The sequence below is a fragment of the Ambystoma mexicanum genome, chromosome 5q (genome assembly GCF_040938575.1).
Source record: "Ambystoma mexicanum isolate Mex_15411 chromosome 5q, UKY_AmexF1_1, whole genome shotgun sequence".
Lineage (NCBI taxonomy): Eukaryota > Metazoa > Chordata > Amphibia > Caudata > Ambystomatidae > Ambystoma > Ambystoma mexicanum.
This window is the reverse complement of record NC_090933.1, coordinates 1,135,384,505-1,135,408,099: the sequence shown is the minus strand read 5'-3', so window position 1 is coordinate 1,135,408,099 and position 23,595 is coordinate 1,135,384,505. Positions and strand designations below refer to the sequence as shown.

General features: G+C 45.7%; 1 long non-coding RNA gene across 2 annotated transcripts in view; it reads left to right on the top strand.

Moving 5' to 3' along the window:
• Nucleotides 1-23,595, top strand: part of LOC138497920 (uncharacterized) — a 444,253-nt gene that overhangs the window by 48,344 nt on the left and 372,314 nt on the right. For both annotated transcript variants that reach the window (XR_011278667.1, XR_011278668.1), the window contains exon 2: nucleotides 19,310-19,412. This is a non-coding gene — a long non-coding RNA (uncharacterized lncRNA). The remainder of the gene's footprint in view (nucleotides 1-19,309; nucleotides 19,413-23,595) is intronic.

The following is a 23,595-nucleotide window of genomic DNA, read 5'->3' as shown; positions in this document are numbered from 1 at the left end:
GCCCCAGTTTCGCACACGCAGGTGCGTTTATATTACCATGGTGTGCTCTTTACTTAATCACGGAGCTGCCGGACCCGCCTCTTGCAGCCGCTCTTCGTTTGCTTCCTCGGAGCTCTTAACATACGCCTCTTTGTTTAGAGGCACTTCCATCCAGGGCGGCGAGGAGCCTCAAGCCTGACAGTCCCTCACAGCTGGGGGGGGGGCCGCGCCGGCTCCAGATGCCATTCCCCACCTTCCCCCACACGCGACCTCCACACCCATGTCCCGGGCCCACACGCCGCCCCAAGCCGCACACAACAATAAGTATCTTCGTTGTCTGTCCCCGCTCACTGCTCCGAGCGCACAGGGAGGGACCGTGTGCTTTTATCCGCGTTGCGCTCTGGTCTTCAACGTTGTATCCTTTGTTGTCCGCCATTTTAGATACATTGTTGCAGAGCCGCCGAAGGTTCCAAGTCCATTTCTTCTCTGCTGTGTGGCGCGATTCCCTTGGCTTTTATTTATGTATCAGAGGACACATTCACAATTCCGTGCCTTCATTCCTGGAACAGCTTGTCATGTATTAGTGCATGTGCTGGCAAATCAAATGTCGGATCCACGGAGCAGCTCTCCCCAGGCACGTCCTATTCCATGGCCAGCTGGCCACGCCCCCGGGTATAAAATAAAGTGACATAACTTCCAATTTGCTGGGCCCGGGAGTAATTCAAGATCAGAGTACGGCCCCAACAGCTCCCTGTGATTGCGTCACTTCTAAAATGCTGTGCTTATTATATAAAAGCCTAAAAGGCATGGATTCACTTGCTGCAGGGGAAAAGCATGCTTGAAATCTCTCAAAAGAGATCCACACACTCCTCAAATCAAGAAGGGGGGTTTGCAAGCAGGCCCAAAGGGCTCTTGTAACTGAATCTAGGTAGGTGTGGGAGTGGAAGATGAGTTTATTGGCAAAGTGTTTGAGGCATAGAAGGAAGGACCCGCAAGCAGGCGGCCAGGAGAGTAACCGCCCAGTCCTCGCTGCTACCCCTCGCTTCATCACTGCCGGATGATGCAGAACCTCAGTTCAGATTCTCCACCTAAAATTATAAAAAAGGTACGGGGCCGCACATGACACTCCTCTCTAGTTATGCAAGCCAACCAATCACAAAGCCTTTATATCTGGCTGTAAGCAAGCAGAAGCAATGAGGTGGTTTTGAGGAGTTCTCAGCAGGTATCTATGTTGCAGAGCGTGGGCACACCTTCGCCACCATGTGATCTCCATGGGAAACAGTCCCTGTAGATGCTCTAGTCTTTTCTCTTACTGTGACAGTGATGATCGTAAGTTGTCGTACTAAGGCACCTCTACATGAGCATGCATATGAGTTTGTATAGGTAGATTGTCGATCTCACTGTGAAGGATTGCCATATGGCAAGGGTGTAGAAGACCTGGCTTATCTCAGAAAGGGTAACCTGCTAATCAGGCATCCTCTTCAAAAGCTCCATGCCAAAGCACTGTGTACACATGTGCCCTACTGGATCAGTAGCCTGATCTACAGTGCCTTCTCTACCAGTGGCACACATCAGTTCCGGAGGACACAGGCCCATTTGACAGCTGCAGTGACAGCCAAGTCACTGCAGAACAGGGCATGCATTTAAAACATGAACACCTGAGTTTGAGGAATTGTGGCCTGCATCTCCCATAATTTTCCAAGCTACATCAATTTCATATCAAATATGTGTCAGCCCTGTGAGACCAGCTCAGCTGTGTGCAGGTTATGTGTATTCCCCCAGCTAGGCTGTCTGCTGCTGCTACCAGCAGGACTGTAGCCTTGAGGGTTGGCTCTCGTACACAAGTGTTTCAGAGCGCGACAAGGCAAGTGAGGGGAACAGGGGAGAACAAAACGGCGATCTTACTAGGCCCAGTGACATTGAGAATGCGCAAGTGCATGGGAGAGGGGAGGGAAAAGTGCATGGAAGGGGGGAGAAGTGGAAAGTGTGAAGCAGAGGAGAAACAGATAAATAACAATACATAAATAATAAAGGCAACAAACAGTGGTAGTGCAGCCAGCAGTTTGCAAGTGCTAGATTTAAGGCAGCAGACAGCATAGGTCTGATAGGTGCAGGAAGAAAAGGGAGGGGCTGTATGGGTACAGATACAGACCCCAGTGCAAGGGGTGGCCTGGAGGCAGTGCGGGAGGGTGGCAACTTGTGCAACTTTTTCACCAAAGACATATCCTTTTTAAAGAACGTTGTGCTAATTGAATTGCCTTTCATCCCTGTATTCTTGCCCAGGGTGCTACACTATCTCATGCTACCTTTTCCTTGCTATATGTTACCAGTCCTTCTGCCAAGCAAGGTAGTGTGCTGTCCAGACAGTTATTGACTTATTTCTGTCCCTTCACCATCATATAGGGAAACTCCACACACTTTATGTTTCTCCGGTCTTGATGTATTTTACACAATCTGGGCCCACCATTTCCAGGTGCACACTGTGTGCCTGGAACATTCCTTTTATTCTGCACAGCGCAAGATGAACCAGGCATTGTGCCTGTATATGTGGCACTGCTTGTGGTACTAACACCTTGGGTTGGGGGCCCCTGACGGGTGTGGAATGAGTGAACACACATAACCGCTCCCATTCATAGCGTTACTCCCTACACCACTCATATCAAAGTACCATAACTCGGGGTGATGAATACACTCAATCACATCAAAACCCAGCCCTTGATTGTCAGAGATAACATTATACCTTTTCATGGTGGTAGACAATCCCCTACTTATTGTAAAAAACCTGTTCGCTGCTTCCTTCACAGACGTAACCTGCACATTGGAGTCATTAAAGCCATTTCCATTATTCTTATTAGTGTTTACATTAGTACTGATATATATATATAACTCCTCTTGTGTTATTAACATTGTTATGTATTGTTCCACTTGGATAATCTACAATCCTATTCCCTCCAGTCCCCGCTTTATAGGACCTCCCCCTGTAATACCCTACCTCAATACACTCCCAGTAGTGCTAGCAATATAACAAACAATCGTCCAGCAATTACTGACCCACAGTAATAGATATGTCCCCAATCTCTCACTTGTATCTCTATGCCTTGGGTCCCTACTTAACAAACTATGTACATTAGTTACGCCCATCTTCTTTTTTCCTGAAATAGAAGCAAAGACACACAAGACAACGAAAAAAGGGAGAAACGTACACAAGGTACTCTGTACAAAAAGGATAAAGAAACTAGAGGGTGTAAGGGAGAGGTAGAGAGAGAGAAAGAAAGGGAGAGAAAGAAAGCCAAGGAGAGAGAGGGCGCTCCCAGAAAAATAAAAATGCATAGCTAGCAGCTGAGCTTTGGCCTGCCACTTGGACGTGCCACCACACCCGTATCGAGTACTATTACCCTTTCTTTTAAGACAACTGATGCACCACTGTGCTCTCTGGAGGTACCCTACGAACGTTAGAGAGGTGGACCCAGTAGCATAATTCATTTACTTTGACCGCGAGGGGAGTACAAAACACTACCTCGTACAGTCCTTGGAACCGAGGATGGTTCCACCTGTGCAAAAAATTGCGAATGTAGATATAGTCTCCTGGCAGCAGTGGTCAAGTTGTTATATGCTCAACATCGGGCGTCTCCCTTGTCACAATCCTGGGAGGTGCAATCTGTCAGGGAACACATTTAATGGCCCGAATTAGTGTCGTCAAATAATCCCTGAATTCCTCTCCTAACACCGCTGCAGTCCTGTGTGCATCAGAAGCCCTTACAGGGGATATGGGATTATGCATACACTGGCCAGAAACCACACCGTGAGGTGACAGATGATGATCTGAAAAGAGCCAGGGGCAAACAGTGCACCCAGTTCTTCTTCAACCTGGTACACAACTTGGATAACTTGCTGTTGAGGAGGCCATTTATTCTCTCCACAACACCATGTGTGGGTGATAAATTGAACACATCCGATGCCAAGAAGTACTGTACTGTGTTGGAAAAACGCATTGAAGAAATGTGTGCCATTGTCTGACCTTACAACCTTGCACACACCCCAGTGCTGGAAAACGTCCCACACCAGAAACCTTGCATCACACTTGGCATCCGGGGGCGCACATGGCCCTGCTTCCACCGACCTTGAGAAAGAACAGACCACAACAATGAGGTACCTGGATCCATTACAATGCTCACCCATGTCATCGTAGTCTATGTGTAATTCACGGAACGGCCCAGTAGGGCGGAGCAAGGTGCCCCCTAACATCTGTAGTGTCATCCCTGTATTAAAACATTGACTTGTGATGCAATGTATAGCTATTTCTGTAATGCTTTCTTGGATGTTTGGTGTGAACCAGTCCTCCTGTATCTCTGCTGCTATGTGTTGCTTCGAACTGTGAGATGGGTAGTGTAATTGTTGAAATGCTACTGCTAGCAGCTCTTGGGGCAATACTGTCTTCCCAGTGCTCTCTTGCTTTAATAATAGATCTGTCGGAGATTGTTTACACCCTCTCTGTGACCACAAATCCTCCCTCTCGGGCGCCCTTCTTTGTAGTCCGATAATCTGTGAGATGGGCAGTGCTGTGTAATGCAATGGATTCTCATTTGCCAGTCGATCAGTCACAACCTACTCAGCTGGCATTTCATTTGGAAGATAAGTCACCATTGTGGCTGCAGCGTCGGTGGCTGTGTTCCCTCTCGATATTTCGCCTGCACCATTAGTATGGGCGGCCCACTTGATGACCACCACAACAGGTGGCTGTGATAACGCTTCTATCAGCATTTCTAACAGAACTGCATGCTGTACTGGGGATCCATCCGCCCTTCAAAACTCCTCCTCTCTCACTGGAAGAGTCCGGCGTGTATCATTGTTGTAACGTACGCTGAGTCAGAGTATATTGTGACATGGCATCCTTGTGATGCTCTCAGCGCTTCGATGAGCGCCACAAGTTCTGGCACTTGTGTCGAATAGTGTGTAGGAAACCTTTTCATGACCACCGTCTTGTACTTCCTTCCCTCAAGTCGTACCACTGCTGCACCTGTCCGTCTCTTTCCATTCTTCTGGCCAATTGTGGACGACTCGTCAACGAAAAGTATCTCGCCCTCTGTTAATGCGCAGTCCCTTGCTTTGGGAGTATCATCCTCCTACCCCTCATATGTGGCACAATCGTGTGCCATCAGGTTCTCGATAGTAGGCATGTCTGTTAAAAAGGTGACAGGATTCACTCTTTTACACCTAACCACATGAATATGGAGTTTAGAGATAATGACCTCGTATGCCGACGACCTTTGCGTAGTCAGGGCAGATTTTGACCTTTCCAGAATAGCAAACAGAGAATGTTCCACAAACAATGTTACTGAATACCTCATTATGATTGTTGAACTTTTCTCTATGGCAAAGGCAGCCACTGCTAAAGCTTGTTCAAACGCAAAGCCCCCTTGCATCAATGCATTCAAAGTGCCACTATAATAGGCTAGTGGCTTGTGGCACACAGTGCTTTTTTGCATCAGCACTGCTGTCATAAACTGTCCATCAGAATGTGAAAACAAATAGAATTCCTGTGTATAATCAGTGGTGGCAAATACAGGTGCCAAACTAATCACCTCCTTTAGTCGTCAAACTGTCTGATCATTTCAGCCGTCCACTTTAATTTGTGGTCCTTTGTCTTTTGCGCTTCCCTAAGTGCGTTGGAGTGGTCTTGTGTACGCTGCATAATCTAGAATCCCTACAGTAATTACATAAGCCCAGAAATGTCTGCATCTCTTAAACTGAGGTGAGTCTGGCATTGACGCATACAGGTATTGCCCTGCCGGGTAGTATCCTCTTCCCATTTGCCAATATAAACTGTCCCAGATAGATCACTCCCTGCTGGCAATATTGTAATTTGGCCTTATCGACCTTGTACCCCAGTCCGTCCGTCTTCTATCACGTGGGTTCTGCGGGGCTCACGTAGAAGGTCAGAAAACAAATTAATTATACTCCTACTATACAGCTTATTTTATCACTCATACTGTACATTTGGCAGGCCTTAAAACGGACACACAGGAGGTTCTGGGGCACTCTAACCTTCGCACACACATTTCACGTACTCCGTCCGTGCTGTAACAAACTCACAGTGGCAACAGTAAAGACAGACACAAGTGATCACAGTTCAAGGGTGTTTATTAATTTGTATAGGTAGGTTGGAAAAATGCAAACCTATTGCCAATCCTTACAACTAAATACAAAAAGAGCGTGGGATAGTGTTCACAAGAAAGAAAGAAGTGTTCACAAATGATGAGTCTGGATGTGGTAGCTGGGGGTCTCCATACCCCACGTTTTGAGCAGGGGACAAGGCGGGACTCCTAAGCACAGCACACTCTCAAGCTTTCCCAGCACAAGACGGCAGTTCTGTTTTCAAGTATCAGGACCTTCAGTGGTTAAGTCTCTTTTTGTCAAAGATGTCCTCTTCTGAGCCTCTTAACACAGGTAGATTCCCCTCCTCCTCACCTGAGTCTTCAGCCGAGTACAAGTGCTTCTTGTCCTTCTTTCTTCATACAACTTTTCTTTTGGAAGAGATACAGCCTCCCTCAGATGGAAGCCACTATGTCGCTGTACGGAACACAGCCGACAAAGGGTCCTCACCTGAGAACGCCTGGGAAAGAGGGAAAAAGCCAAAGGCTGAAAAAACCTCTTTTAGATTCGTTCCTGCAGCGTGGTAAGTAAACCTGCAGTCTCCACGGGGTGTTGAAAGAAACAGGATCCCGTTGATCCGGTAGGAAAAGAAACGGGAGTGACAGCAACAGTAGGTTCCGTGCTCGGAGGATCAAGCACCAGTACAAGGATCCGCAACACAGCCAAGCGGAAAAAGTAAGTACCGTGAGAGAAAGCGGTAAGGTAAGAGAACGACAGATAGGGACCAGAATGGAAAACAACAGAAAAGGCAAGAAAGGTAGAAAGGAGCCACTGATCGAGAGTAGTGGAAAGAAGTACTGACCAGACCAAACGGAGAGAGAGCGGTAAAGAAGCTGAAAGGCTGCGCTTGGAGAAACGCAGCTGGAAGAGACAGCAACAGTGGAAACCAGCCTCGGTAACCGGAACGGGCGGCGAAAGCAAGCGGGGGAGGGCATATGAGGGGGGGGAAGAAAGCACAGCACAGCTAAATATCGAATCAAGGGGGACAAGAAAACAGGACAGAAAGCAGCAGCAGGCTGCAAAAGGAAAACACAAGCATCAGACCCAAAAGGGAAGGGAAGCGAACGTCAAGAGCCCCAAAGACTAGAATGCAGCAGAAAGTAACGTAAGAAACGTGATTGGGCAGATTAATTGTGGCGATACTTCAAGGCATGTCGCAAGCTCCAAGAGGACAGGCGCGTGACACTTTTCAGCAAAAAGTCTCTTGCCTCCGAAGACTTGATGCGTTCAAAATGATAACCAAAAAGTTCCTTCCGCATGTATGTTGGGTGATGACTTTTCACCCCTGAATCCTCCTCTCCTGGCCTCAGATCCACAAAATGTTCCTCGTGATATCAGGACCTTCGGTGGTTAGATCTCTTGCTTCCGAGGGTCTGGTATATTCAACATAACAAACAAAGGTTCCTTTCTGATTGTACTTGGGTGATGTTTCTTCATTCCTGAGTCCCCCTCTTCCGGGCTCAGTCCCCTCTCGAATATCAGCCTCCCTCTGTCGGGTTCACTATGGCTCCCATGTGTACACTTTCTCCTTTTGCATTCACAAATCTTTGGACAGCGGCTTTTCATCCTTGGATCCCCCGCTTACGGGCTCAGACCCTTCTTGAATGTTAGCCTCTCTCTGTCGGGTTTCCTATGGCTTGGTGTCCAAAACAATGTCACCTTTCGCATTCACAAGACTTAATGACTTTTTAAATCGTTCACTGTGGACACCCCTGTGCCGGCTTCACTCTTGTCCACACAGTGTTCATTGGGACTTCAAACTTCGCCCTTTTCCATCGGCATCCTTCCGTTGGGTTCACTCTTGCCAATCACACAGTTCTTTCTATTTTCTCACTATGTGGGATTCAACTCCCTTAGCTTTTTAATTACGTGCAGGTCAAAGACTTTCAAATGTATTGGGATTTTTGCTAGACCCCTGTATGACCACTTTGACCTTTTCCTTCTAGCTCTCCTTTGGCCTTCTGATATCGTTAGTTTCAACAAATGTGGGATCAAACAGAGTCTCTCGAATGAGCACCCACATGGCGCCCGACTCCTCAGCAGGTAGTTTTCTCTTAATGTTAACAGTTCTATGAACTTTCCTAAATTTGCCATTTCTACTTTCTTTTAACACAGTTCGAATTCTTATCGGTTCTCCTCTCGACTCACCGGATGTGATGAACCGCTAGGCTTTTCTTGTCTGTAGAGTCAAGGCCGGTACCATGGTAGCAAGTGTCTCTTCCTGTTCTGATTATCAGTGTAGGTGTGCTCCGTGTACCGTTGACATCTGCGGCAATACACGCTGGCTATTGTTCGCAGTCTTACGATTCGCTTCATGGAGGCTTTGCGGGTCTGGGTCCGAAAGGGCAAGGTCACTTCTCTCCTCCACCCTTTTGGTTCTCGCGGTCTTTCTCCTCCTCTTGAACTGCTGTGCTTGGATAGCTCTCTCGTTGTGAGGTTTGCCTTGCTCGTTATGTGGTTTTGTGCTCGGCCTTTTATCCTTGTTTGGAAGGAAAAGTGCCATCAGGTGTGAGTGATTCTGGTCAATTGCCTGACTTTGCCTGACCATTGTGTTGGGACATGTCAGGTAAACAGCTCTGGCGTTAGTCCATTCTTTTTCGTGGTGTGCAAAGAAAGTGTTTGTGTCGGAAAATGGGAGCGGGTTAGAGTGTCTGACTATTCAATGTGGTAGGATGGGGAAAAGGTGTTATAAGAAATGATATCCCCCCATCCAAGGGGGTTCGGTAAGCTCCGAAGGATGAGTTTGGTAGGGTTTGTGAAAGAAATAGGGGGGATTGTGGGGACGGTGGCATTTTGTCAAAGTAGTCTGGGAGTTCGGAAAATAATGATCAGAGGGACATGGAGGAAAATAACTAGGTGTAACGCTCACCTGGTATCCACAGGGACGTCACTCAGCCTGTTCTGACCACTTACAACCTCAAACCCTTCCCTGGAGTCTACTCGACTGGAGGCTGGGCCTTGTTTTCTTGGAAAGTATGCTCTCCGTGTGGTTGATGTATGCTCGTTGCTACCTAGTTACTTCACTGGCAAGAGTCCGACAGGTAAGTATAATGAGTCTTTTGAACAGTTCTCTAACTTTTTTCCTTTCCTTCCTTAGATGATGGCCGGCGTCCGGGGATGGCGACGTGCTGCTGAGAAGTAGCGCTGAAGGTCAGTGAGAGTGCGATGCGCGATGTGACCCTTTCGTATTTGTATTGAACTGAGTTCTGTTTGTGTCTTTTAGGTGCCGCAATGTTTTCAGCGTGGATGCCGGTTATGAAGAAGAAATGCGGTAAGCGTGGTATGCGGCGCCTCTAGATGTTTCCACGCTAACCTGGAGTGTCTTTTCCCTCTTGCAGATGGATGAGAAGTTCCGGAGACAGAGTTCCTCAGAGCGGCTGGGATTCAGGTAAGCGTTTGAAGCTCGTACAATCTTTAAAAAATAAGCAAAGATTTGCTGAATGCTTACTAATGCCTTTTTTCTGTTCTTTTCCCTTTTCCTTAGGAAGCGGCGTGCCGGGATGGGAATGACACCGCCGATGATGCCTACAGAACAGAAATAGCGATGAATGATGGGCAGAAGCGCCGCAAGGTAAGGCTGTTCCTAACGGTGTTCTTGTTCTTGCAGGAGCTGAGCGCAGAAGAAAGATGCAGGCCTACCGGAGACAGATCCGAACACGGTGAGTGTCTCGCTGCAGGTGCAGAAAACACAAAGCATGTTTCTCAGACTGGGCGTTGCTTAAATAGTCTCTGGGTATCCCAGGTGTCTCTGGGTTGAACCACACCCAAAAGACTAGACTGCACATGCAGTTCTGGGAACCGAAATATGTGGGGGCATCCATCTTGTCCCCATCAATGCACTACAAGTCCAATCCCCAATGTTATCCTATGGGAGTGAGTGAGTCTGGTGCCACAAGCGCTAAGTCTGACTCCAAGTGGGTCTTTGGAGGGATGGCGAGGCCCTTGAGGGCCATGTAGGTGATCGTGGCCTGGCTCCAGCCTGACATCTTGGATGGCTGGGGACATCAGGGGCAGGAATCATGACACTAGGAGTATTCAGGTAGGATACCGGAAAACAGGGATTCTGGGAGGGATAGTTTCTGAGTGCAACAAAGTTTGGGTTCCTAGTGGATTGGTTATATATTGAGGGGTGGGTTGTTGGACCTGGGCAAGATGTCTTCATTGGGAGGAAAGAAGGCAGATGTGGTACAGCCTAGAAAGGTCTCAGGGATCCCATCCTCTTCCCCTTCTTCCCCAGTATAATACCACGTCTCACCTGGGTTATTCCGCCGAGTACAACCCCGGGCTCTCCTATCCAGGTGATTATTTTTCGCTCATTCGCACCCAGGGTTGGGATCTGAGCGCGTCGGCTCTTCCCTGGCCACCTGAAAAAGTGATTCTCGAGGTTCGCTTGGGAGAAACCCTCAGGTTTCTCACAGCGCCATCCGGCTCCCAAGGGTTCCACCCTCGTTTTGAACTATAATGTATCCATCCCAGCACCTCACAATACAAATCACACGATTATCGTTTCAACAATATGACTTGTCCATCCTCTTTGAACATTTCAGGACTTTTTACTTTGGGGTTGGTGCTCAAAGGCCACCTGGTGCCATGGAATTTAGGGATCTCGGGGTTTAATCAGTTACATGGGCTATAACTCGCGGTAATCCGGGAATCTGCCAGGTCAATCTTTGGCCAGTGTGAGATAACTTGCAAACCAGGCGCCGTTCTCTGATTGCAACCTTATTTTTTGCATTTTTAAAGCACTTAGCAGCCCAGAGGCATCGAGGTGCTGTTTCAAGAAGGTCTCTTAGTTACATGAGAAAGAGGCAATTCATGGGATACATATGGCCTGTACCTTACAAGGTGGCTGTGCAGGCATCGGAAAACATAGATGAGATACTAGAGATGTAGTACATTACAGGGATACTTTAGACATAATGTGCAGATGAAGTGCTGGTAGAATGGCACGTTAGAGTTTACACAAACAGCATTGTTTTGATTGCTTTTCTGAAGGCCGCGTCGGACTCAATGCTTCTGAGTGTGGGAGGGAGCAAGTTCCAGTTGGTGGCAGCTATGACTTGGAAGCTTGAGCCCCCTGCTCAGACCCTGATGCTTTTGGGAATGGATAAGCGGTTAGTGTAGTTGAATCTGATGGGTCTGTTCGAGCGAGGAGCTGAGAATCTTTGAGAGAGGTAGCGAGGTGCTGTGTCATGGAGACACTTGTGGGTCAGTGCCAAGGACTTTAAAAGAATACGTTCCATAACGGGTAGCCAATGGTCAGATTTCCTTGTTGCAGAGATGTGGTCTCTCCTGGAGATGCCTGTGGCTGCTCTGAGGGCATTGTTTTGCACCGTCTGGAGTTTCTTGATGTTCTTTGCTGAAGTGCCTAGAAGGAGCGTGTTGCAGTAATCCAGGCGAGATCCAATGATTGCTCGAGATTGTGATGCAATTTTGTTGCGTTAAAAATGTACTGGCAGCCGTGATGAGGTTTGCGTGGTAAGCTGCTGCCGATGAGACTGCATTCACCTGTCTGGCCATGGTGAGGTTAGAGTCTAGGTATACTCCCAAGGTTTTGACTGACTGAGATACAGGGATGCGAGTGCTGTCGATGAGGAAGAAGTCCTATTTTGATCCCATTTTTCTGATAGTGTCCGGTGAACTGATGAGTAGAAGTTCTGTCTTTTCACTATTAAGACAAAGCCAATTTTCAGCCATCCAGGTATGGATGGTGGCGTAGATGAAGGTGAGGGTTTTCTGGTCGGCCTCATAGTCTCCCATGAGGGGGATGAGGACCTGCGTATCATCCGCATAATTGGTGTATGTGATGCCCATGGAGTCTAGATAGTTGAATAATGACCTAATAAATAGGTTGTACAGGGTGGGCGAGATGTATGATCCTTGTAGCACTCCACATTTTATTAGGTGGGGTTGGGCGCAGGCCTTGTCTGAGAAGACCTTCATTGCTCTACCACTGAGGAAGGATGAGATCCAGGCAGTGGCATTGGGTGAGAAGTTGCCAGCCGTAGAGAGGTGGTGGCATAAAGTGTCATGGTCGACCAAATCAAAGGCTGCGGATAAGTCAAGGAGTAGTAAGAGGGCATGTTTGCCTGTGTCCCTGAGGTCGTCTTTTTGGTTCTTGAGATCCAGTAAGGCAGTTTCTGTTCCATGGTTGGGGCGGAAGCCTGACTGTCGGAGGCCTAGTAGGTGATGAGTTTCTAGCTATTTCTGGACTTGAAGCTATGCTGCTTTATCCAAAATCTTCATTAGGAAGGGTACCGTGGTAATGGGCCTGTAGTTTCCTGGAGTTTTCAGATCCAGTGTAGGTTTTTTCAGTAATGGACGCACCCAGGCTTCTTTAAGGCAGGAGGGCACTTGGTTTGATTTGAAGGAGGCGTTGATGAAGTCAGTGAAGAAGGGTGCCAAGGCGGGAGCGCTATCCTTGATGAGCTGAGCTGGACACGAGTCACGCTTGCAATTTGACGGCTTAATAGAGTTGAGTATAGTCAGGACGTCCTGTTCTTTGATTTCTTGGAATGAAAATGCTGGGATTTCCGCTGGGGCTTTCAGACGCAGGTTGGATAGTTGTTGCTTTAAGGTTCTTTGTTGGCCGATGATTTTTTCTTGTAAGGTGTTCAGTTTGTTGAGCATAGCTTCTTGGATTTTGTTGCACCATTCTTTGTCTTTGGTAACGGAGTTAGGTGGGGGGGTGGGTGTTTCCATATCGCCAAAAATTTCGAAGATTTCCCTGGATCCAGATTTGGCGTCGGCTAACCTTCAATTGAATGAGTTGGCTTTAGGTGTGATGATGGCGGTTTTGTAGTGTTTAGCGATATTTTTGAAAGCAAGTTTAGTGGAGTCGCTGGGGTTGGTTTGCCATGCTGAGGGGGCTGATCTCTTTTTTATGCACAGCTTGAGGAGTTCTGGGGTGAACCAAGAGTTAGTTTTAGTGGTTTTGGCTTTTCTTTGAGTAAGTGGGGCAATGGTGTCCCCGGCTTCAGAGATGATGGAGTTGTAAGTGGCGGCGAGAGTGTACGGGTTATTGATGAATGGAGGCTTGAGTCCAGGAACCTGAAGATGTGGTAGAAGTCTTTCCTTAGTGAGTTGCTTGGCGCTTCTGGTGATGGCGGGCGGCAGAGTTCTGGGGGTTGTGGATGATGTCTTCGCGAAGTTGAGGTCGAAATGAATGGCGAGGTGATCTGACCATGGGATAGAGGTGATGGCTGAAATGGAGGGAGGACAATTGTTGTGGGAGATCCAGTCCAAGGTGCGTCCTGTCACTGCTTGTTTGAAGCCCAATATGGTGAGGGCATTGTTGAGGGATGCTGCATTCCCATCAGCAGGGTCGTTGAGGCTGAGATTCATGTCTCCCAGGAGGATGGACATGGTAGATTTCTCTAAATTGTTCCCAAGGGCGTGGATGAATGCTTCTTGGAATTCTGTAACTGGCCCCGGTGGGCGATAAGTGACATGGAAAGTGATAGTGCAGTTGGGTGATGGATTGATTTTGATGAGCATGTAGTCACAGTTATGGAATATGTCTCCTTGGATTCTTCTGATGGGGATGGACTGCTTGGCGATCAGTGCAACCCCACTTCCTTTCTGTGCTCCTCGGTCTTGCCTGAAAATGGTGTATCCCTTAGGCAGGGCAAGGGCAAGGGATGGGCCGGACGCCTCGTGAAGCCAGGTCTCACTAATGAATAGTAGGTCAAGGTTGGAGTTGCAAAGGAGGTCATGGATGTCAAGAGCGTGGGCTGGGAGTGACCGAGCATTGATGAGGGCACACTTGAGCATGGATGAGGGGCTAGGGGTGGCCGAATTGGTTGTGGGTACTGACGTAATGGTTGTACTGGCATCATGAATCATGGGGACAGCAGTGAAAGCAATAACAGTCATGGGGGTAGTCAAGTTAGCAGTACATGAAGTAGCAGCAATCAAGGGGGCTACAGTACAGGCATCAATAGTGGTAGCAGCGCCCACGCGGGCAACAATACAGGCATCAATAGTGGTAGCAGCGTCCATTGGGGCAACAATACAGGCATCAATAGAGGAAACCGCGCTTGTGGGGGCACCAGTATAGGCAATTATGGGGGCAACAGTACAGGCATCAATAGTGGTAGCAGCGCCCACGGGGCAACAATACAGGCATCAATAGTGGTAGCAGCGCCCAAGGGGGCAACAATACAGGCATCAATAGAGGTAACAGCGCTCACGGGGGCACCGGTATAGGCAATCATGGGGGCAACAATACAGGCATCAATAGAGGTAGCAGTTCTCATGGGGGCACCAGTATAGTCAATCATAGGGGAAACAATATAGGCATCAATAGTGGTAGCAGTGCCCAAGGGGGCAACAATGCAGGCATCAATAGTGGTAGCGGCGCCCAAGGGGGCAACAATGCAGGAATCAGTAGTGGTAGAGGCGCCCAAGGGGGCAACAATACAGGCATCAATAGTGGTAGCAGCGCCCAAGGGGGCAACAATACAGGCATCAATAGAGGTAGCAGCGCTCATGGGGGCACCAGTATAGGCAATCATGGGAGCAACAATACAGGCATCAATAGTGGTAGCAGCGCCCAAGGGGGCAACAATGCAGGCATCAATAGAGGTAGCAGCGCTCATGGGGGCAACATATAGGCATTAACAGTAATGGGGGAAGCCCTATGAACAATATATCCAGCAGCAATAATCATGGGGGTGCTGGCTGCAGCCGAGCGTGCATAACCTAGTGCTCTTACCACGTTTTGTTCGCTCCGGTTTGTTGTTGCGGTGGCCCCTACCTCAGGGTTGTGATGTCCTAGAGGATTCCATAGTTTGTGAGAAGGGGTGCTTGCAGATTCTTTTCGGTGTGTTGGACTGGTGGAGGTCTCCATGTTGCAGTGTCTCTCCTGGTAGATCCGGGTGCGGGGGCTGAATACCTTACGATGGAGGCGGGACCAGAGGTGATAGGAGGCGGTGTGGTGGCAGGGCGCGTGTGGCGCTGCGGTACAGGGGATAGAGATCTGGACGTGACGGGTACTGGAAGGGAGAACGAACCTCGAGCAGAAGCGTTCATTCCTGGTACACTGCGACGGAGGTTAAGAGGGGGTGGGTGTGGCTTCAGTACGGGCGTGTAAACGGGCCAATCTACGTATGAGCATGACGTTACGCTGCTGGAGAGAGGAGCTCTTACCCTGCTGGCGTAGATAAGGGGTGAGCACCCTTGAGCAGCAGAGAGCGGATGAGAGCAGCGCTGGCCTTATTCCTGGGCCTTTGCCATGTGGCTTTGCTTGGTTGTCGCCTCCCTCCACCTTTAAGGTGGCAGGGGAGGGGATGCAGGGCGCAATTGACCTATTGTGGCCTCAGGCCGCGGCAGTGATTCCTCGGCTGCATTTGTAGTACACATTCTTATTGGATGAAAAAACACATCTTTGTAGCACTTTTAAGAACAATGAATAGCCGGTGTGGCGGTGGGGGTGCGAAATGTCCTAATGGGAGCTCGGGCATAACTGGAGATTTCTTTGGCCTCATGGATTGAGGCCTAGTGCATGTAATGCTGCATTTACGGCGCACGCTTTCCATTTTACCTAGGATTACTAATATCTATGCAAAATAGCAATGCCTCCCGCGCCTTGGGCCACACCATGTAGTTACACTATAATTGGTTATATTAACTTGGGGTCCTGCTGGACGGGATGGCGTCCCTCTCACTGTCCCCTCTCTCCCCTGGCTCATCACAGTGCCTCAAATGCATCTTGCCTTACTTGAATGCGCCCAGGGGCGGCTGCCCCCTTCCCAACATTAGGCATGACGGAGCAACATTCTCAGTCCTGGACCCCTGATTCGGGAATTCTTTCGTTCTAAGACTGTGCTCCGTTTTGGACCATCTCCTATTCAGCCACACCTTCAACACTTATATTTTCTCTTCATAATTAGCTGGCATGTCATCCCTGCTCCTGCCTACAACATGCACCTATAACCCTACAGATTCACGCTCATTTAGAAATCTGCTTACCATAGCATAAGATAAAATAATGCAATGTCCTTAGGCCTTCGACTTCATCTGGGGCTAGTCAAGCCTCTTACCCTCCTGGTCTTGTTCTCGCACCATTCAGGGTGATAGTCCACCTGGTTTTTTTTTTTATTGTGTTTGGTTTATACAAACCTTTACAATCATTAAAAATAAGGATTAAAACATCCAGCACAATAACAATTTAACAATGAGTTAAAAACATACATGACATTTGTAAGGATAATTTTTCCATACCACAGTTTGTGCTTAATACATCAAATTCGAATTCTCATATCGAAAGTGTAGTAAATTCGTTTAGTTTTACTTCAATGATTGACAATAATTCTATCAATTTCAAATTAAATGACAAACTATTACTACACATACAACGGTTCCAAAGTGCTTCCATGCTAATGTCTGTTTGGAATTGAGCCTTTAAATTGAAATTTTTTTTACGGAATGGTGAGAAAAAGGGACAAGCAATGACCATATGTTTAAGTGTCTCATCTGTTTCCGGAGCTTCACAAAATCGGCATACAGTAGAAAAGCCGGTCTGAAATGATGTATTCCAATTTTTTGTTTTGGATAGAGTTCGAAATTGATTCAAACGAAAACGGATTAGAAGATTTCTACCCACCGCAGAGGGAAATTGGGTCAAGTAAAATGCACGATCACCCCACTTTCTACGAAATTGGTTATATTCAGAATACGATGGGTAAGTTCCCATTTTATCTGTAAGCTTACACCAAAAGTAGAGTTCGTATTTTTTTTTTTGAGCAGGAAGCAGCAAGGTCATACTTTCGGGGGTTTCATTAATAGCATTTAAAATTGCATTTAATTTGTTTGTGAATACTTTGAGTGAGTGAATACTTGAATTCTCAAGTAATTTATTCAAGTTAACATATAAGGAGTTTGCCGGAGGGTCCAGCATTTTAATATAGTTTTTTATATTTCGCCAATTTCTTTTTACAGATAGAGGCAGCAGATTGATTTCGTGGCAAATAAAAACATTTGGTATGGACTGAGCTAAACCCAGGGCAGACTTCCACATTTTTCCCTGTATTGTATCAAGAAAAGAATCAATTTCATATAAACATATATCCAAAGAGTATAATAAGCAGGGTTCAACTTTGAGACTGGTTTAGCTAGCAACTCTCACAAAAGCATGTCACCTTGATGCAGAGGCCCTTCTTCAAATCGTTTAATCCTTTTGCAAGTTTGCCAACTCCAGATGTGTGCAGAACGTTGGCGTTGACCTGCCTGCAGATGGTTTATTACAGTTGCACCCTTATGCATGCTGGATTTTTGACATTAATGGCTAGGCAAGGTGTATCCTTGCCCATAAGCACATCCCATTGATGCCACGAGGACGTGTCTGAGAAGACCCACAAGATTAACTTCAGAGAATAAGATCCGACTCTCGTTGTGAAAGGAATCATTTGTGTGGCGGTGCACCTCTCAAAGGTATTACTATATACACAGTTTAAAAAAATTCTGATTTTGTACAGGAGTTGCTTCTGCATGAGATGTTAACAGTAGCATCCCTGTAAATGTGGCTGGTCACAGGGTTCAATTTCAAAGTTCAATTCATCAACGTTATTCCAGTTTGAGAGTACACAACGAAAAGCAGAAGCATTCCTAATGGCCAAAGTTTCAGAATGGAGCTTACTTAGGGCAGTAAAATAATAATTGCAATAGAAAACACTCACCTCACACCACTACCACCATAAGTGACACCATTTGGAAAATATTTTATATCCTGTAGTAAAAAGCAACAATAATTGGGTTATGCAAGCAGATTGTGTTGTGAAATGGATCTTGCCCTTAACATCTGTCGACATCTGATCCCCAAAAGTACTTCCTAACTCTTTCCAACAGGCCTTTTGAACCTCCTGGGGACATAGGCAGCTTTGAGGAGCCCTCACAGAACATGAGAGAGCCAAGCACTTATTTCATGAAGAGACAGTACACCTATGTAGTATAACAGGAGTGTTAACAACAGAATTTCAGTTATTCTTAACAATGGTGTAGTCATCTCAGTGCATTGTAGGTAATGCAAAAACTCTCGATGTGGCTTATGTATCTATGAAGGAAGATTATTTTACTAGCAGTCAGCAAATGTTACAGCAGAGCTGTCCTTCAGAGATGTCATTTTAGTCAGAAACAACTCGACTGCCATACACTTCCATACAGGTTGATGCAGAACAGAATCAGAATTTGCTTCAAGTTTATTATTCAGATCCTATAATCGAGAAAATACTGGTACCTCACCGCTACTCATCTCTGGTCTATTCACAGGTTTGCTTCAAACAAACACCCCTGTCTCATAGATGCAAGTCTGGAAATCGGACACCTTCCGCATTCTTTCTCAAGTACAACTTCTTTACAGTAGCCTGCATGCGCGCCATTTGGTTAATTATTAAAATAAGGCAGTCAGAAAGCAAGTAAAGTTCAAAAGATTAAACATTAGCAGTTGCAATATGACTAAGTTATAATCTTGCTATTACATTAGTGACATTTCTCATACTTTGACTTTTGAGCAGTCAAGAGGTGGACTTCATGTGTCAGTAGTGTGTTATTGTAGTCTCTGTTCAGTATACTTTGCCATTAACGTTAAAAAATGCAGTGCTTCTCGGGTCAGTCCCTTTCTCAAATTCCACTATAAACTGTCCTTCATGCTCCAGGATTCATGTTTCTGAGAAGAGTTTCTTTCCCAAATGGCAGGAGGAAGTGGATTCCAGGTCCCATATTCAGTGCTTGGTAGCACATTCTCTTTTTCAATTTGTGCTAGGTACTTAGTCTCAAGGTCCAGTGGTTAGTGCTTCTTGTCCTTCCCCCAAGAATGCTGTACAGTATGCTCATGATTATTAAATATGCTCATAGTTTTCAGACTCTAACCAAGCAATATCTCCATCATATTTTAACTTGATTCATCCATCCCATTATACCATATTTCATGAGTCTTTGCTTATTTACCTTTACGTGTCCAGCACTAGTCTAGTCTATCTGTCATATTAGCAACTCCATAATGATTGCCCTGAATTTCTAATAATCCACATGTAGTTGAAGTAACCACTATGCTATAATACATGTTAATTTTAACGAGGGCAATGTCTTGGACTGTTTGGGTTTTTTCTAACATACTGATTAGCATATTCAATGCCACATAACATTCTTCATGCCTATTCTACTTTTTTCTTTTTTTCAGCAACCTTCTTTTTCTTGGAACCTAGCTTCTCACTTGCCATACATTTGTTCTGCACAAGACTAGGAGGAGCGAGTTAATGGAAACATTACAAGTACGTGAGTTGGTAAGTTCCTTAAGACCTTCATTCCTACATAAATCATTTTTGAATCTTTATCTTTTAGAATGGTTAATCTGGTTGATCCGCATACAGCCAAATAATCACTGAGGAATGCTTAGGGTTGCCCATATAACTAATGTAGTCATTGTTCCTGTGTGATGCTTGTTTACAAGAATGTACTATGGTCTATGATTGATTGGTTGTCCATGAATTAACTGACTTTAAGAAAACTGAATTAACTGACTTTAAGAAAACTAAAGGAGAAATTAGCACATTTTCTGGGTCAAAAAACCAAAGTTCCTACTTACTTTTTTGCACTTTATTTTTTTATAATGGGGGGCGAAACTGCCCACACACCTCCCTACCTTAACTAATACCCTTACCCCACCCCACACCTATATTTGTATAAACATTTACTAACATTTCGAAAACAATCTGCCAAATAAATTCAGTCATTTCTTCCTCTTTCTTTTTGGATTCGATCATTTCTACGGATACCTGATTGATTGATACTATTATTCATGGGAGATAGGTGTACATATCCCATCACCCGGGTAACATGATCTACATGTTTCCTCTAACCTCACTTCTTCTAAAAAAGCTAGAAAACCATTGAGGAGTCTACTTTTTGCCATTTGAACTTTAGATTTGCCGTTCAGGAGAAGCACCATTGGTTGACAGGATTCTTGTGTGACAACTAATAAACTACCATGCTTATGTGATGTCAATGCCTCCTTACTCTATGGCCAATATGTAGGATTGCAGGGTTTGGCCTTGAAAAATCTTTAAAATCATCGATTTAAGGGAAATGAACTTGACAGTGTGGTGGGAAAATGCAAATTACTGGTAAACGAATGCAGACAGAAATTTTAAGTGAATATAAATTGCTGAAGGATATATTTTTGAAGTGTTTGTAGCTAGAATAGGGAAAATAAACTTGCCAACTAATATATTTACTCCGATGTTTGTATACTGATGGTTTATCAAAATTAGTTCAGAATATGGTTACACCGCCGAAAAAATGTATATTCAGCTACATTGATAAAGTTACTTCAAACGCATTGTGGAATATTTGTATCCACGCCAATGCGTCACACTGCACCCCTTTGCCAATGGGGAAAGAAAAATGGAGGCGATAACCCCCGTGCGCACTAAATCTGCAAAATGATGCATGGTTCACAAACTACAAAAGAGCTGCACACCCTGCCACACACACAGGCAAAGTTGGTGTAAAAACAGGAATCACTGATGTCACCGGTCATCTGTCACCTGGAACAAGGCCACAGAATGGCAAAATACAAAAATGCCCTTAAAAATTCAGCCATTTTCCCAGAGAATTATGGAAAGGAAAGGGTGCTGAAAACAAAGATTCTCCAGGCAGTCAGAGGAATCCAGGCATCACTGCCTGACAACTGCCTAAGGAAATTGGCTGTCAAACCCAGTTAAATGTGTTTTCTTTTTCCTGAAGAAGTGAAAAATCCACCAATTTAAAGCATTTTTCTGTGAAGGGCTTAATTCCTTTAAAATGTCAAAATCCATTATAAACTCTGTTCATTTTATATCTTTTAAATAAAAGATTGTAGGTAAATCTTACAGGAACCCAGTCTGGAGCTAATAACTATTTAATTCTGATCTGATAATGCCTGGCTTGCGAAAGTTGACATCTCAGCTTGACACTCCCTTGCTACAGGAAGGCTTAAGTGATGCTAATGGTTCCTGCATAATGACAACAAGCAGTACAATGGGACCTCAGTAGACTTTCGTCTGGGGCTGAGCCGAGGACAATGGCAAGCTGCCCAAGTGATCTCTACAGGGGAGCTTCCCTACAGGAAAGGGAACACACCCCCCTTGATCAAAAGACTGGACAGCTGCTACCTGAGAAGGGGAGGTTACAAAGGAGGACTTTGATGTTAAATCCTTATGTTTGATTAAAATTTAGAACTCTTTAACTGAGCAACCTAAAGAAGAACAAATCTGAAAATTGGTAGACATTAAACTAATTTCAGCCTTGTGATTTGAAGACATTGAGGAAACCTGTACCATTTATGGAACCAACGTTATGAAAAATGTCTTATTGTAGCAGAACGATCAATGTTGCAAACCTAAAATTGTATGTACATGATCCACTGATCAGCGCCCAGAGATGTCCCAAATTAGAAATGATTAACCCAAACCATTATAGTTCAAATTGATACAAATCTGTAGAATAACCAAGATAGCTCGCACAAAGATTGGGAGTGAATGTGAATGTAGACAATCGAATATCAAATATGTGTCCAATTTTATTAAGGTACATAATGTTAGAAACGTACATTTGTGCAAAAGTTATGTTTTGGTAAAAATCCATGTGGGAGTTCCTAAATCCTGTCATAAGGATGACAGCTCTGTTCAGACCGCCAACCAGGACAAAGTACATGCCTGTACCCACTCATAGACATGGGGGTGTGTTTTTAAAGTTCTGCCCACCCCATAAACTTTGTAATGGATAAATATAGGAACAACAAGGCTGAAACACGTGTATGGGGGTTGCTGTTGGTACTCTTGTTCAGAGAGGAATTGCCATAGCATTTCGGTGCTCTACTGCCCATGTGGGAGGGACAAAGACTGATATACAAATGGATATTTCCAATCTGTGAAAGGTACAGTGAGCAAAAAGCAGATGGCTGTGAACTCTCAATGTGGTTAACAACCACTGAACAGGTTATCATGCCTTGTCCTTCCGATAGAGGTGCGCCTGCTACCTTTGTTGAATTCTTTGAAGGAACTTGGGGTTGGTCACCCTAGGTTGCCTGGGAGCAATCAGACGTGGACTCCTTGCTCACTGTGCTTAGAGAGGCTCAGCTTCACCTCACTGATAATGCCCAATAAGGCTGAAACACGTGTACGGGGTTGCTGTTGGTACTCTTGTTCAGAGAGGAATTGCCATAGCATTTCGGTGCTCGACTGCCCATGTGGGCGGGACCAAGACTGATATGCAAATGGATATTTCCCATCTGTGAAAGGTACAGTGAGAAAAAGCATATGGCTGTGAACTCTCAATGTGGTTAACAACCACTGAACAGGTTATCATGCCTTGTTCTTCCGAGAGAGAGGCGCCTGCTACCTTTGTTGAATTCTTTGAAGGAACTTGGGGTTGGTCACCCTAGGTTACCTGGGGGCAACCAGACGTGGACTCCCTGCTCACTGTGCGCAGAGAGGCTCAGCTTCACCTCACTGATGATGCCCAACAAGGCTGAAACATGTGTATGGGGTTGCTGTTGGTACCCTTGTTCAGAGAGGAATTGCCATAGCATTTCGGTGCTGGACTGACCATGTGGGCGGGACAAAGACTGATATGCAAATGGTATTTCCCATCTGTGAAAGGTACAGTGAGCAAAAAGCAGATGGCTGCGAACTCTCAATGTGGTTAACAACCACTGAACAGGTTATCATGCCTTGTTCTTCTGAGAGAGGGGTGCCTGCTATCTTTGTTGGATAAATATAGGAGTTTCACTACACATAGACACACTGCTTCCAGAACCCATCCAGATGTCCGCGCAGCACATTAGTCCAGAACTCTTCATCTTGTAGCTGACTCCAGAATTCTTTGAAAATCCAGATTTCTTTGCAGAATCCAGACTTAGCGTTGCTGAACTATTGCTAGCTTGACCCAATTTCAAACATAAAGAACTTAAAAGAATAATTCTGATTCAGCTTGGCTTGCTACCATTAAGTCTTGACCGCTGAAACTTGCATCCTGCTATCTACCGTGTTCATTTACCAGAAGGAGCCCTTCCAAATCCAGTCTGAGGTGCAGTCCAAAATTGACCAGAACTGCGCCGCTGATCCAAATCCCTCCAGAGGTGCCCTGCTGCCGGTCGACCTGATCCAATTCATTGACCAGAGCTGACGGTCCAATTCAATTACAAAGGACTGTAAGTGTGAATAGGAAGAACAGTCACCCATAGTATATCTGCATTGTATTATCCCAATCTCAACCCATCCCATCTTTAAATTCAGAACCATAATATTGTTAGACTTCTATTGTGCTGATTGTTTCATCTGTGTTACAAAACCATAACTCCCTAGTGATTTTGAATAACTAAAGTAAATCCCAGAAATCGAGTATCCACCAGGGACTGGTTGCGCTGGCCATATAGCTGTGAAGTTTCAAGTGTGGCATTCTTATTTTCATAGTCCTTAATATAGT